Consider the following 13,609-nt stretch of genomic DNA (forward strand, 5'->3'; position numbering starts at 1 on the left):
GCGATGTCCCCACCCTCTGCACCCAACGCTGTACAGACATCTGTGGGTTTCTTTGTGTGGTGCTAGTGGCCCCTGGTGGTCACATGTGGAATTTCAAGCGTTGTTAACTAGGATGCCCAGCAGAAACATCCCATCCCCAGTGGCAGGAGCACCCCAAACACAGGTTAAATCTAAGCATGCGCCTGAGGACTTGGAGCCGGGAGATGGATGCAGGGAGCACAAGTCCCAGCCAGGAAGTATTGCATTCATTCCCCTGAGCATTTATTGAGTACCTACTGTATGCTAGGTATTAGGAATACACAGAGAGATGAACAAAATAAAACCAAGCATTGTGACACACACCTCTAATCCTAGGACTCTGGGAGGCTGAGGCAGTAGGATTATAATTCAATACACAAAAGAAAACTTAGTAAGACTCTGCTTCAAAATAAAATCAACGGACCTGTGGTGGGAAGGAGGGATTGAGGGAGGGGCAGGGGGAAGGAAAGAAAAGACAAGACAGCATAGTCACATGCCTTGCTTTCTGGAGTGTACATGCTCTCAGAGGAGACAGATAACAAACATGAACATAATGGGATCATTATAAACTGTTGGTGCTGTGAAAATTCACAAATTTCAGGAATAGAGTCCAAAATCTTTCTTAGCTCTTTCATTAAAGCTCACTTCAACCTCTTCTCCCAGCATTCAGCTTAGGGGGCCTCGGGCCTCAGCCCCATGGAGCCCTTAAGTCCTGGCCCATGCCAGGCCCTCTGGTCACAGTGCCCTCCACTTCCTCACCCTGGCAAAGCCTGTGCAGATAACCTCAAAGTTCACCTCTTCCTTGAGGCCGTTCCTGATATTCCATGCTCAGGACCAGCACCCACCCACGGCGCTTGTGCACTTTGTGTAGAGCCCCACAGAAGGTCAGAGAGCAGCATTTATAAGCAATGGATTTAGAGTCCAGAAGGCAACACTGACTCCTAATTTTGCAGTTTTGAGCACATGTTGTATGTTTGATTGGTTGGTTGGTTGGTTGGTTGGTTTTGTAGTTCTGGAGATTGAACCCAGGGTATTCACACTAAGCTTCATCCCTGGCCCTCCTTTGCTTTTATTTTGACACAAGCCTTCACCAAGTTTTTAAGTTTCCCACACTGGGTTCTGTCCTGGAACTCTCCTGCCTCAGCCTCCCATAACGCTGGGATTACAGACAAGTGCCACTACACCACACTTTCATTTCTTAACCTTTCTACGACTCCGTTTCCTTGGCAGAGAAAAATGAGAATTATAATGAGATCCATCTCTTAGCTGTGCAGCTTAAGCACGCTAAAGGCAGCAAAGCTCATGGAGCATTCCCTGGCCCAGAAGAAAACCTTTAGGGAAACATTAACTTCTAGTGTCACTGACATTAGCATCTGGGGTCACTGGTGCTGTCATTGTGCCCATGCTCAAGACCTGTAACTGCTTGATGCCTGGAATCTCAGTGGGCTGTGACTGTCCTGCCCTATCTTACCCTGCTGAGTGGGACTTTTCCTGTTGTCCCAAAATTGATGTCTTGGGGCTGCAGCCAGAGCAGTAACCAGTGTGCTCAACCAGCAGCAAAAGGGGTAAGAGGTGGAAAACCGTTACCTACCCTCTGCCACCTGCCACTCCAGCTCCCAGCCCTGCAGCAGGAGGCACCATGGAAGCATGGGGTCACGGGGAAGATGGGGTGGTAGGGAGCAGGATGCTGCAAACCTCACTCTGGCCCTTTGATATGGACCACAGAGAGGCCACCATGGACAAAGGCAGTGACTGAAGGCAGGCCACCCTCCCTCTTCTTCCTCCTCCTCCCTAATCCTCCTTCCTCTTTGCCTCCTCCTTCTCCTCCTTCCAGCTGATTCTAAAGCGTGGGACAAGTAGATGTAAAACAATGTGGGATGGAAGTTTTAGACTCAACCACACCAGCCTTTTTATGTCCAGGCAGCAAGGAAGGGACAGGAAGCTAGGCTTGGAAAGGGCAAGGCTGAACAGAGTGAGTCACCAGTGAGAAGACAGTGAGCCATTTCCTGTGTCTTCCCAGAGGCCAGTGTCCAATGCTCCATCCATCTGTCCATCCATCTGTCTGTCTATCCATCCATCCATCCATCCATCCACCCACCCACCCATTTACCCACCCACTCACTCACACATATCTCCATCGACCCATCCACTCATCCACCCATCCATCTGCTTATCGTTCTAGCTTCCCTTCCTTCCCCTCATCTGCAGTGTTGGAGTTTCGCCTATACACAGATACAAGGGCCCCCGCCTTACCTAGACGGGTGAAGTTGGAGAGTCAGGCGTGAAACATTTATTTGATAAGTGCCAGGAATGAAGAAAAGCTGGAGTCCCTACAACAGAAGGTCATAGGAGTTGGGTCAATTTCATGGAAGAGAGCTACAAAATCTTCCTCAGAAAGCTGAGCCCCGAAGGGTAGCCATCCCAGGAAGAATCAGGGGAGGACAGGACAACGTTTTGGCTGAGAGGCAAAGGGAGCCAACTCCCTGGGGCAAAAGCCACCTCTTACCAAGGTACTCAGCAGGGCTGCAGAGGGTGGGCTTGGGGGAGGCAGGAGAGGAGGACTGAAGGGGCTGGAATTTAGAGCACTGTAATCTGCCCTCTCATTATGAGGGGGTTTGTCACTTCTACAACTTGACAAGGGGATTCTCTGGGGTTCCAGCCACATTTGGAGAGACCATTACTGTCTTGCACAAATGATTGTGTTTTTAAGGAGGAGCTGGTGGTGGGCTCCGGGCCTCAGGTTCTAAAGCTCTTCTCTACTTGTTTGTGTTTTGGTCCTGGGCGTTGAACTTCACACTTCCTGCCCACAGCACATGTACTCTATCACACCCGCTGCTTCAATGTCCTGTTTGAACCCAGGTTCTACTTACTTGTCCCCAACCCCAGGAGAACATTTACAGAAACTAAAAGGCTTTAAGAAGCAGGGTAGTCCAATTGGGCAGTGTAGTCACGACGCCAGGCTCTGATTGAGGAACAGGCTTCATAGGCTCATCTATTCCTCATCGCTAGTTTATTCCCAGCAGCAGGACTGAGAGCCTTCTGTGACACTTCCCAGGAGAAGCAGGCTGGGGCCTAGGGTACCCTTTGAGAATCCTGAGGATGCAGCGCAGTGGTAGAACACTTGCCGAGTATGTGCAAGGCCCTGTCACACAAAACAGGAAAAGAAAGCAGGCTTGTCTGAGGGCCAAGGCTGGTGACACATGCCTGTAATCCCAGCTACTGGGGAGGCTGAGGTGGGGGGAATCTCTAGCTGGTGGCCAACCTCAGCAACATAGCAAAATTTTAAAAATAAATTTTAAAACAAAATTTTTTTTTAATTTTAAATTCTAAAATAAAAGAAAATGAAAAGAATAAAGCCAACTTCATGGAGACCCAAATGTGTTTCGGGTGCATATTCAGATGATTGATTTTGTGTGTGGACTTGGCTGGGTCACAGTGCCCAGACATACGGTCAAACATTATGCTGTATGTTTCTGTGAGCACGTTCTTAAACAAGATTAACAGTTAAGTCAGTAGACTTGGAATAAAACAGCTAGCCCCATCATGTGGGTGGGCCTCATCCGGTCAGTTGAAGGCCTGAGTGGAACAGACTGACCTCCCCGGAACAAGAAGAAATTCTAAAGCAGACACTTTTGGACTTGATCTACAGCATCTGCTCTCCGAGTCTCCAGCTGGCTGGCCCACGCTGCAGATGTTGGGCTTGCCAGTCTCCACCACTGTATGAGCCGACGCCTCAAAATAAATCTCTCTGTGTACTTACACACATGCACCCATGCATACACACATGTCCAGGAAATTCTGTTTCTCTGGAGAACTCCACCTCAGGCAGAACCCACAGATTTTGACTGTCCTTATCAGGCTACAAAGCTCCTCAGGGAGAAAGAGGGGGCACAGTAAAAATGGTGGGCCAGGACCAGGGAGATAGCTCAATTGAATAAGCGCTTGCCTGGCAAGTGCAAGGGTCTGCGTTCAATCCTCGGTTCCACAAAAAAAATAAAAATAAAAATAAAAATGGTGGGCCACTGCCCAGTGGGCAGCACCTCTAGAAGAGCTTCTGGAAGGTTCTCCTAGTAATTTCCACCTACATGTCACTAGCTTCCCCATGGTGCAGGAGTGGAAATATTTCTTTGGGCCCTTTGCCAATGCAGTACAGTCAGGCTCTGGCTGATACAGACCCAGGGGAAGCAGAAACTTGGTTTGCTTCTGGTGACTCTGCTAGCTGGAGGGTCTCTGGTCTAACAAACAAGACACCCAGCTGTCTCCTCTTCTTACCCCAAATTTTTACTTTCCCACTGCCTGGGGACAGCTTGTTGGCCTAGGAAACTGGACACCCAGGGGCAGAATTGTCCCATCTTTGCTATCACTTGGGGGCATGACCTTGGGTAGGATGTTGGTAACTCCAGGCTTCCAATCCCCAACCTGAGGGTGAAGGAAGGGGTTGTTTCAGTGCCCTTTCCACTCCGCAGTTCTAATTCCATGGTGCTAACTCTGAAGGTTCACCCCTCTTGAGACCTGGCTCTGCACCAAGGTCCCACTGTGAAAAGGCTCATGCAGACATGGGGGGAGGTTCATGGTAGATGCTTGCTTAGCATGCACAAGGCCCTGAGGCCCACCCTCAGCACCATAAAGAAGGAAAGGAAAATGGTGCATACACCACATGAGTTCTAGAACCCCTATAAGCAGGCATCTCTTGGGATCAGGAATGATCTAAGCAGAGTGGTTCCTCACCAGCTATGAAGCCAGAGAACCTGGGTCTAAAGGTCACCACCTGAGCTGACTCCTGCCCCTCAGGTGAGCCTCAGACACCCTAAGACCACACTACTGGGCCCTCAGCTCATCACTGGCTCTGATAGTTCACCTTAGACGCAACGAACACAAAGCTGCTTGTCATAGTCTCAGTGCATCAGACAGGGGACTCAGAACTTAAAGGCTTGGTTAGAATGTCCCCTCTAAACTGATGGTGACATTTCCTTGCTGTTGTCACAGTAAGAGGTGGGACCTTTAAGAGGTGATTAGCCATGAAGGCTCCACCTTTGCAGGTAGAATTAATGTCCTCCTAAAGGGCAAGTTGAGCTCCTTCTGCACTCTCTGCCCTTCAATCTTGTGAGGACAAAGTAAAAAGGCCCCTTCCCAGCGCTGGCATCTTAACTGAGGACTTCTCAGCCTGCAGAACCCTGAGGAAATAAATTTATGTCCTTTAAACATTACCCAGATGTGGGCATTCTGTTACAGCCACACAAAACAGACTGAGACCCTGACCATGAACACTGCAGGGGGCCAGTCCCATGGCAACTGTTTGCAGGTTGATATTCTCCTCCTGCTGCTTCTTTCCTTCTCAGCCAAAGGTGAGAGCAGAACCTAGAGCAAAGAGGACTCTGCCACTGAGGTGCTCTGCCCCTGCCCGGTCTCCATGCCAGCTCAGCCCTGTGCTTACGCAGGTACCTTGAAGGGCCCTAGCACAGATCCAGAATTTAAAAGGGATTCAAGGTTTCTGCATTTTGCAGATGAGGAAACTGAAGTTGCTTTGCACATGGGCCTTTGAGAGAACAGAAAAGTATAGTACCCACTCTTCAGGTGTGTTTTTGTTTTTAGCTTTACCATAAACCAGATCAAGGCAGCTCTTGGAGGGTGGAGGAGCACAGTGACACTGCAAGAGGGCAGACAATCTGCAGACACAGCAGATATTTTTGGAGCACAGTGAATCTCAACAAGGAGCCTGGCTTCTCAGCACTGTCTCTGGGGACACCTAGCCACCGGAGAGCTGATTGCAGGGACTTAGACCCTGTAATTATCCAGGTGCTGATTGCCATGGCAACAGAAATCAAGACATAAAGTCAACATGATCTTGTTTATTCCATCAACCTATGAATCCAGAGGGAATTTAGGCAAGGCCAGAGTATTTGATTCAAAACAACATTCCGTTCCCCATATAGGATAGATAATAAATGGCTCCAGCGCTACCATTTTAAGAGAGGTAAAAAGTTCTTCAACCTTAGAACTACAGTTGCAAATAAATCAATCAGTTAGTAGATTTTGTATTAGTCAACTATTGTCATAGTAATGCCACATAACAAACCATCCAAAAGCCAGTGGTTTAAAATAAGAAACTTTTCTCTTTCATTCTTTGGTTTGGCTGTGAATTTGCTGATCAAGCCGGGCTCTCCTGAAAGCTCTTTAGGTTCCTGTCAGCTGCCTGTACCTCTCTTCCTCCTTGGCCCTGTACCTCCCCAGGGCACAAGAGGCCAAACCAAACCATATTCCTGTATGCCGATAATGAACTCACAAAGAAATTAGAAAAGCGACACCATTCACAATAGCATCAAGAAAAAATTAAATGTTTAGGAATTAACCTAATCAAGGAAGTGAAAGACCTCTACAAAGAAAATTGCAACACTCTAAAACAAGGAGATCCAAGAGGACATCAGAAAATGAAAAATGATCCCTGTTTCTGGATAAGCACAACCAATATAGCCAAAGTGGTTATGCCATTAAATCTTTTTTTTTAATGCCTTTAAATCTGATCTATAGATTTAATGCAGTCCCAATCAAAATACCCACAGCATTCCTCACCAATCTAAAGAAAACAACTCTAAAATTCATATGGAACCAGAAGGTAACTGGAATAGCAAACTCAATCCTGGGGAAGAAAAGCAAAGCAGAAGGCAGCACAATGCCAGATTTGAAGTTACTAAAAAGCCTACAGTGATAAAAACAGCATGGTGCTAGCACAAAAACAGACATGTAGATCAACGGAACAGAATAGAGGACACCGAGACAACTCTAGGCACATTTAGCTATTTGATCTTTGACGGGGGGCCAAAATCATACATTGGAGGAAAGACGGCTGAGAAATGTGGATGTCCATATGTAGAAGACTGACTCTAGACCCACATAGCCCACCATGTACTAAACTAAAATCAAAACGGATCGAAGATCTAAATGTTAAAACAGAAACAATCAGCTGGAAGATAACATGTGTACAGCTCTTGACAACGTAGGCCTAGGTGAGGATTGTCTGAACCGAACCCAGCTACACAAGAAATAACACTGAAATCAACAAATACAATCAAATTAAAAAGTTCTTCAACCCTAGAACCACAGTTGCAAATAAATCAATCAGTTAGTAATTGTCTCGGTGTCTTCTATTCTGCTCCGTTGATCTACATGTCTGTTTTTGTGCTAGCACCATGCTGTTTTTATCACTGTAGGCTTTTTAGTAACTTCTGCCCACCAATGGAAATAACCAAAAAGACAGCCTACAGAGAGGAGAAAAAATTGCCAGCTATTTTTCAGACAGAAGCCTAACATCTAATTCAAAAAAATTAGACGCCCCCCAAAAAAACAATCAAAAAGATGGGCAACCAAAATAGATACTTCGAAGAAATATGAGTGTCCAATAAGCACATGAAAAATGCTCACTATCTCTGGCCAGTAGAGAAATGCAAATTAAAATGACCCTGAGATTTTATCTCACTCCAGAAAGAATGGCTATCACCAAGAACTCAGATAATAACAACTGCTGGCAAGACTGCAGGGGGGAAAAAATCCTACATTGTTGGTGGGAATGTAAACTAGTTCAACCACTATGAAAATCCGTATAGAAACTCCTCAAACATCCCATTTGACCGAGCTAGTCCTCCTTCTGGATATCTTCTACCAAGAATTAAAAGCATGATATTATAGTGCCCAGTTCATAGCAGCATAATTCATAATAGCTAAGTCTGGAAATGGCCTATATGCTCACGCACAGGTGACTAGATGAAGAAGATGCTACTTATACTCGATGGAATACTACTCTGCGTACAGAAGAGTAAACGCGAGTCATTTGTAGGAAAGTGGATGCACCTTGAGACCATCATGTCAAGTGAAATAAACCTGACACACAGCTTAAATATCGCATGGTTTATCTCATATGAGAAACTCAAAATACAAATAAATAAAGAGCAAAATAATAAGGAGTAGGGAAATGTTTTTCAAATACTAGGGGGAAAGAGATGAAGGGATTGTAGAGAAAGGAGATGGGAAGAAAGAATAAAAGAAAAAATGGGAATAGAGCTTTTGCTTTCTTGCTTTTTTTAATTTTTTTTTTTTTTTGTACTGGGGATTGAACTTGGGATCATGCGCTTGCCAGGCAGGCGCTTATGCTACTGAGCTATATCCCCAAGCCCCCAAATATATTTAATAAGATATGTTTATAGATATTTGTCTAGATCCATATATTCACCTTTTTGCCTCACAAACAGAATAACCCTTACAATAGTAGACTTTCTAAAATAGATACTATTAAAACAGAGCTTCCAAATAAATATTCCATACAAAGGAAGCTTTCCATGTAACATTTGAGGTGGGGTGAGAAGGGGGACAATGAAACAGGAACACAGCAGGGAATGTGCCAGGAATAGCTTTACTGTTTGTAATAGGAAACGCAAGCACAGGGCATGAAAGGAGAAAGCGAGATAAGACACGCAGCTACCCACCGCAAAAAATGGTAAGGCAGGGTCTGACGTTCAGGGGTAGTAAGCAGAAGGGCACGAAGATGCTTACCAAGTCATGAGCCAGAGGCCTGAGAAGCTAGCAGGAAGCCCTAGTGAACTGCACAGTGCAGAGCTGTCGGCCCACACCCAGCACACACTCCCTAGAGAAAGCATGGAGTTTCAAGGTGACAGTCACCTGTATTCTGGCCCACACCTACACTTCTCACATGTGTAACCTCAGACAGTCACTGCCTGCCGAACCCCACTTATGTACAACAGGGATCAGTGGGGGCCCCCAACACTGAAAGAACCCCGCATCGCATGTCTTTGCACCCAAGAGCCCCTGCCAACAGAAGGGGCCCATCTCTCCTCTTCCAGGTGGCTGCTCTGGGGACCCTTAATTGTAAGTGTCATTTGCCTGGGGGGCTTTGCTGGCCTAGACCCAGTTCCCAGGGTGGTCTCTGAGTGCTGATCTGCTCTAATGCACACCCAGGGCAGGGGAAGCAAGCAGCTAAGGCACGTTTGAAAAGCATCCCAGGCCCCAACCTGACCCAGATCCAAGAGATTTGGGAGCCGCTGGCACTTTTCAATCTGAGGATTAATACAGCCAAACAAGCTACTAATGGCAGGAAACAACCAGCCAGAAGCAGTGACAGAAAGATGCCATGTTTCTGAGTACTTGAGCCCTCGGGACCCCTGAATGGCCTGGAAAGGGGTGGTGGACCTCTAGGAAAGTCATGTTTACTTTATTTTTTTGCCAAGGAGTCAGAGAAAAACTGCTGAGGGATTGCTCTACAACAGAGCTGGAGGAGAAGGACACTTCCTTCACTGCTTCCCTTTATTGCTGAGAACACAGGGCACCAAGGAGAACTCCATGAGACAGCTCTGAAGACATCCACATAGCAAGTTAAATGCCAGCCAAAAGAGGAGAGAAAAGAAAAAAGAAAACCAAAACCCATTAAAAAAAAATTCTGTTTATAGTTATGTACACGAAAGTCAGGGTTCAGGTCATCTACCAGGAAACAGGGCCTCTGTTGGTTGAGGGTCAGTGCATGTATGTGCGTGCGTGCGTGCGCATGTGTGTGTTTGTGTGTGCATGTGTGTGTCTCTGTACATGTGTAGGTGTGCACGCACAGTTTATGCAAATCAATTCTCTACACGATGGAGATTAGCATCACTAAAGTGCCTCTGGTCACTGCATCAAGTTTCGCATGGAGAAGATTTGAGACCGACACCCTGGGAAGAGTCCTGAGGCCTCACAGGAAGAGTGCACACAGACACTTGTTTTGGGGACCACCTCTACAGGCTTCACTTGAAGAAAACACCTCCAGCCCTTTCAGTACATTTCTGATATGTTCAATTAGTGTAAGTAGTTGGCTGGATGTGTTCATTTTCTACTTCTGTCTACCTCTACATTATCTCTGTATTGTGCAAGAACACCCATACATCCATCACAACTGTAGTGAGGGTAGCTAGATGCCTTAGCTTATAGGGAATGAAAATGCAGGGTTTTGTACGCACTTTCTCAAACCAGCAAATGTTACATAAATAAAACAGAAAATAGTAAGTCTCTCCCTTCCTCCAATCAATATGCCTAATGAACATATTCTAAATCATAAGATGTTACAACTAGTTTCCCAGGGAAGGGGCGCCTTGGAAGCATTATGTGCACATGCCATTCATGGCTACTTGCCTCCTTGCCTCCTTCCTGGAGGCAGTAGTTTCCACAAAACAAGCTGGAAATGCTCAGATGCACTTCCTAATGCACTTCCAATGTCACCTGGGGCCTTTCTTCTGACCCAGACTACTTCCTGTCATAGAAGGAAGAGGGGACAAAATACCACACCAAGCAAAACTCTCAATATCTGACAGACATGATACAGCTTTTGGGCTCATTGAGTACTGTACACCCACCAGACCTATTACACTTTCTGAGTTATTTGACAGAACCTTGAAAGAAAGAGTGAATGCCTTGAGAGAAAGGGTGGCTACATCTTGTGGGATTGTCAGGAGAAGGTTGTACACTGTGCACAAAAGCAAGCCCAATTCCAGTTGTCCCTGGAGAATCTTCCCTACCTCTCGTGAACTCCTCTGACTCTGTCCTGGAGCCTACTAACACTAAAACAGGCTTGCTTTTCACTACCTATTTACATACAGAGATGGGTGCATCACATGGATATACACAAAGGGCTATGACAGCAAGCAGCAGAATCAGAAGAGTGGAAACCCAACCCCAGCACAGCACAACCGCCAATCTGCCAATGGGAAGTGCTGCCTCCTCTTCTCCAATAAAATCCTCTACTTAGTGGGCAGGGCTCCTTGAGATTGACCTCCCTAGTCTTTGAAATCAGCCTTTCCTGAGGGTGGCCCAAAAGAAAATGTTTTTTTATTATTGTTTGTAAGACACCGTTAGCATCTGGTTTAATCATTCAATAAAAACATTACAAGTGGATCAAGACACCACAGCCATTGGCGCAATGATATTTGGGCTTGCATGTGCTGCTCCGGCCTTCTCTACCCACCTCAGGACACACAACAGACAGGCAAATCTGGGACTCAAAGAAACCAGGGGACAGTGTAGGATGAGTGAGACACATCCAGGAGTTAGTGACAAGGCTGGGAGTGAGGAACACATGGTGCAATGGATCCTAAATCCATCCCATGGCTCCAGGGAGGCTTCGGCTCCTTGGCTGTCCTCTATTCCTCCAACTCCCAAGTATATACTGGCAGGATGCTAAAGTGTCCTCCATCTTCCCTGAGAAGCTGGGGCAAACTGGAATGGGGATGAAGGGAAAGAAGGCAAAAGTAGGGTCTCTTCAATTAACAAGTCCTCCCAGCACCAGCCAGGTTCCATGAAAACCAAAGATAATGGCCAAGTGGGAGGAGAAAGAGAGGGAGGAAAAGGAACCAGGAAGGCCATCAAGCAGTTGTAGCTCCTCTATATGTTCCTGTGCCTGTACTGTTGTCTGTCTTATGAAGAAGAACCCCCCCAACACACACACACACCCTCCCCATCTGCTGACAAAAAGTTCCAAAGCCCCCAATAACCCCCAAAATGGTTTTTCCTCCTTTTGGGAAGTAGAGGGTGCATGGTGGTCTCTGTCTTTTTTCCCAAGCTAGAGTTAGGGAGATGACAGATGAGCAAGATCAGCCTCAGGAGACTGGCAAGAAGGACAGCACTGGGGCTTCAAGCCACAGTGTAAAAAGGCTTGTCGGGTGTGCTGGCTTTGGCATCCCCAGTGGCTGCCTTGCAGATGACATTGTTCCTGTGCTTACAGAGGCAACCTGGACCATGCAGGTGATTGCAACCAGTGTAAGCAGGTACAAAAGCAGGCAGGGCCGCACCATAGAAAGGGAGCCCATGAAGGACCAGATGGCACAGCAGTTGGAGCAGGAGTGGTGATGGTCAGCAAAGGAGCACTCATCATCCTTGGTGCAGTGGTAGAATATGCTTACACTGGGAACAAATATATGTGCTACAGCTGACCAGGGTCTGGCCTGAGTAGAAACACTCCCAGTTGCTGATTCAGCAAGAGGGCAGTGTCTAGGGAACTAAACATTCCTTGCATTTGCACTTCTCCAACAAGTAAGAAGTGCTTGCTCAGCTCTAGTGGGACCAGAGGGTCCTTGAGATCCAGCAGCTTACAGTGGACCACCTTAGGCTGGAGGCGCACAGCCCTGGGCAAGGCTTGCTCAGGCATGGACAGTGGGACCACATGACCTAGGAGCTGCTGGTCAGAAGAGGTGCTGGTGCTGCTGCTCACAGAGCTGGGGTGCCCACTGAAGGAGATCCAGTGATGGGTGACATCCTGGTCACAGTGGGCAGGTGTCAGGGCCAGCTCTGGAGCCCTACTTGGGGATGTTTGGGGCCAGTGGGGGGCAGTAGGCCAAGGGTGGCCTATGCAATCATTCTTTGAACAGCTGATCTTCAATCAGCTAGCGAGAAGAATGGAGAGTAGGTACTAGAGCAGGCTATGGGGATCCAGCTATCAAGAAGGGGATGCACCATGACAGCTAGGAGTCAAAGGGACACTGAGGGATTGGGGGCTCCAAGGAATTGAAGGCTCTAGACTGCTCTGCGAAACAGGCTTTTAAGGGCCTTTAAAAAAAAAATTATTTATTTATTTGGTACAGGGTCTCACTATGCAGGGGCCAGCATAGCATGCAATGCCGGGGATCGAGCCTGGGTCCTTGCACTTGTCAGGCAGGTGCTTAGTCTGCTGAGCTATCTTCCCAGCCCAAGGGGCCTTTGAGGAGCTGCAAAGTCACAAGTATTGCTTCTAGTCTGTGTAAATTCCTGACCTTTAAATACCCTTGTACTCTCTCGCAGTCACTAGCCAGAGAAAGCCACCAAGTCCCAGCATGCTGCAGTACCAGCTCCATGCTGTGAGCTCCACTTGCTGCCTCAGCAGCAATGTTGCAACTCAGACACAGAGCTTTTGCAAGTGGGAAGGAGATCGAGGGGTGGAAGGAGAACACAGGCTGCCATCATTAGAGACCTCATACCTAATTCTCTCAGGGCTCTGGATGTTCATGTTAGCCTGTCATTACCTTATTCTTTCTTTTCAGCCTTTTTTTTCCCTCTAGTACCAGGAATTGAACCCAGGGCCTCATGCTTACCAGGCGAGCACTGTGCCACTGAGCTACATCCCAGGCCCTATTGCCTTATTCTTTCTTAAGGTTTACTGTGTTTATCTTTAACTTGCAGCTCAGACTCATAGTGACCCTCCTGTCTCAGCCTGCCCAGCACTGGGATTACAGGTGTGCACCACCACACCCAGTTTCAGCAGCCAGCTTGGCACAGGGCCAGCACAGCATGCAGTACCATAAATTGAACCTGGGTCCTTGTGCTCGCCTCCCTAGCCCTTTTGCTCTGTTTTTATTAGTGTCCTTATGACTTCCATTTCTTCAAACTTTTCCTCTGGGTTTTGAGATCTTTCTTTTGTTTTATCAGGTAAGTTGCTCCTTTTGTTTTTGACAGTTTTCAATGGCTTCCATCCTCTTGCCTATTAATTTTTTCCAACAATAACTTGCTGTTGCTGCGCTGTCACCAGATAGGATCCTAGATGATCCCCTTACAGAGGAGATAGAGACCTCAACCCTGAGCAGGTTCTTCT

The 13,609-nt window shown here is 47.0% G+C and overlaps 1 pseudogene; it reads right to left on the reverse strand.

Moving 5' to 3' along the window:
• Nucleotides 1-11,679: 11,679 nt before the first annotated feature.
• Nucleotides 11,680-13,027, reverse strand: LOC101562424 (annotated as a pseudogene).
• Nucleotides 13,028-13,609: the final 582 nt, after the last annotated feature.

Source organism: Octodon degus, unplaced genomic scaffold, assembly GCF_000260255.1.
Source record: "Octodon degus isolate 3935 unplaced genomic scaffold, OctDeg1.0 scaffold00031, whole genome shotgun sequence".
Taxonomy (NCBI): Eukaryota; Metazoa; Chordata; class Mammalia; order Rodentia; family Octodontidae; genus Octodon; species Octodon degus.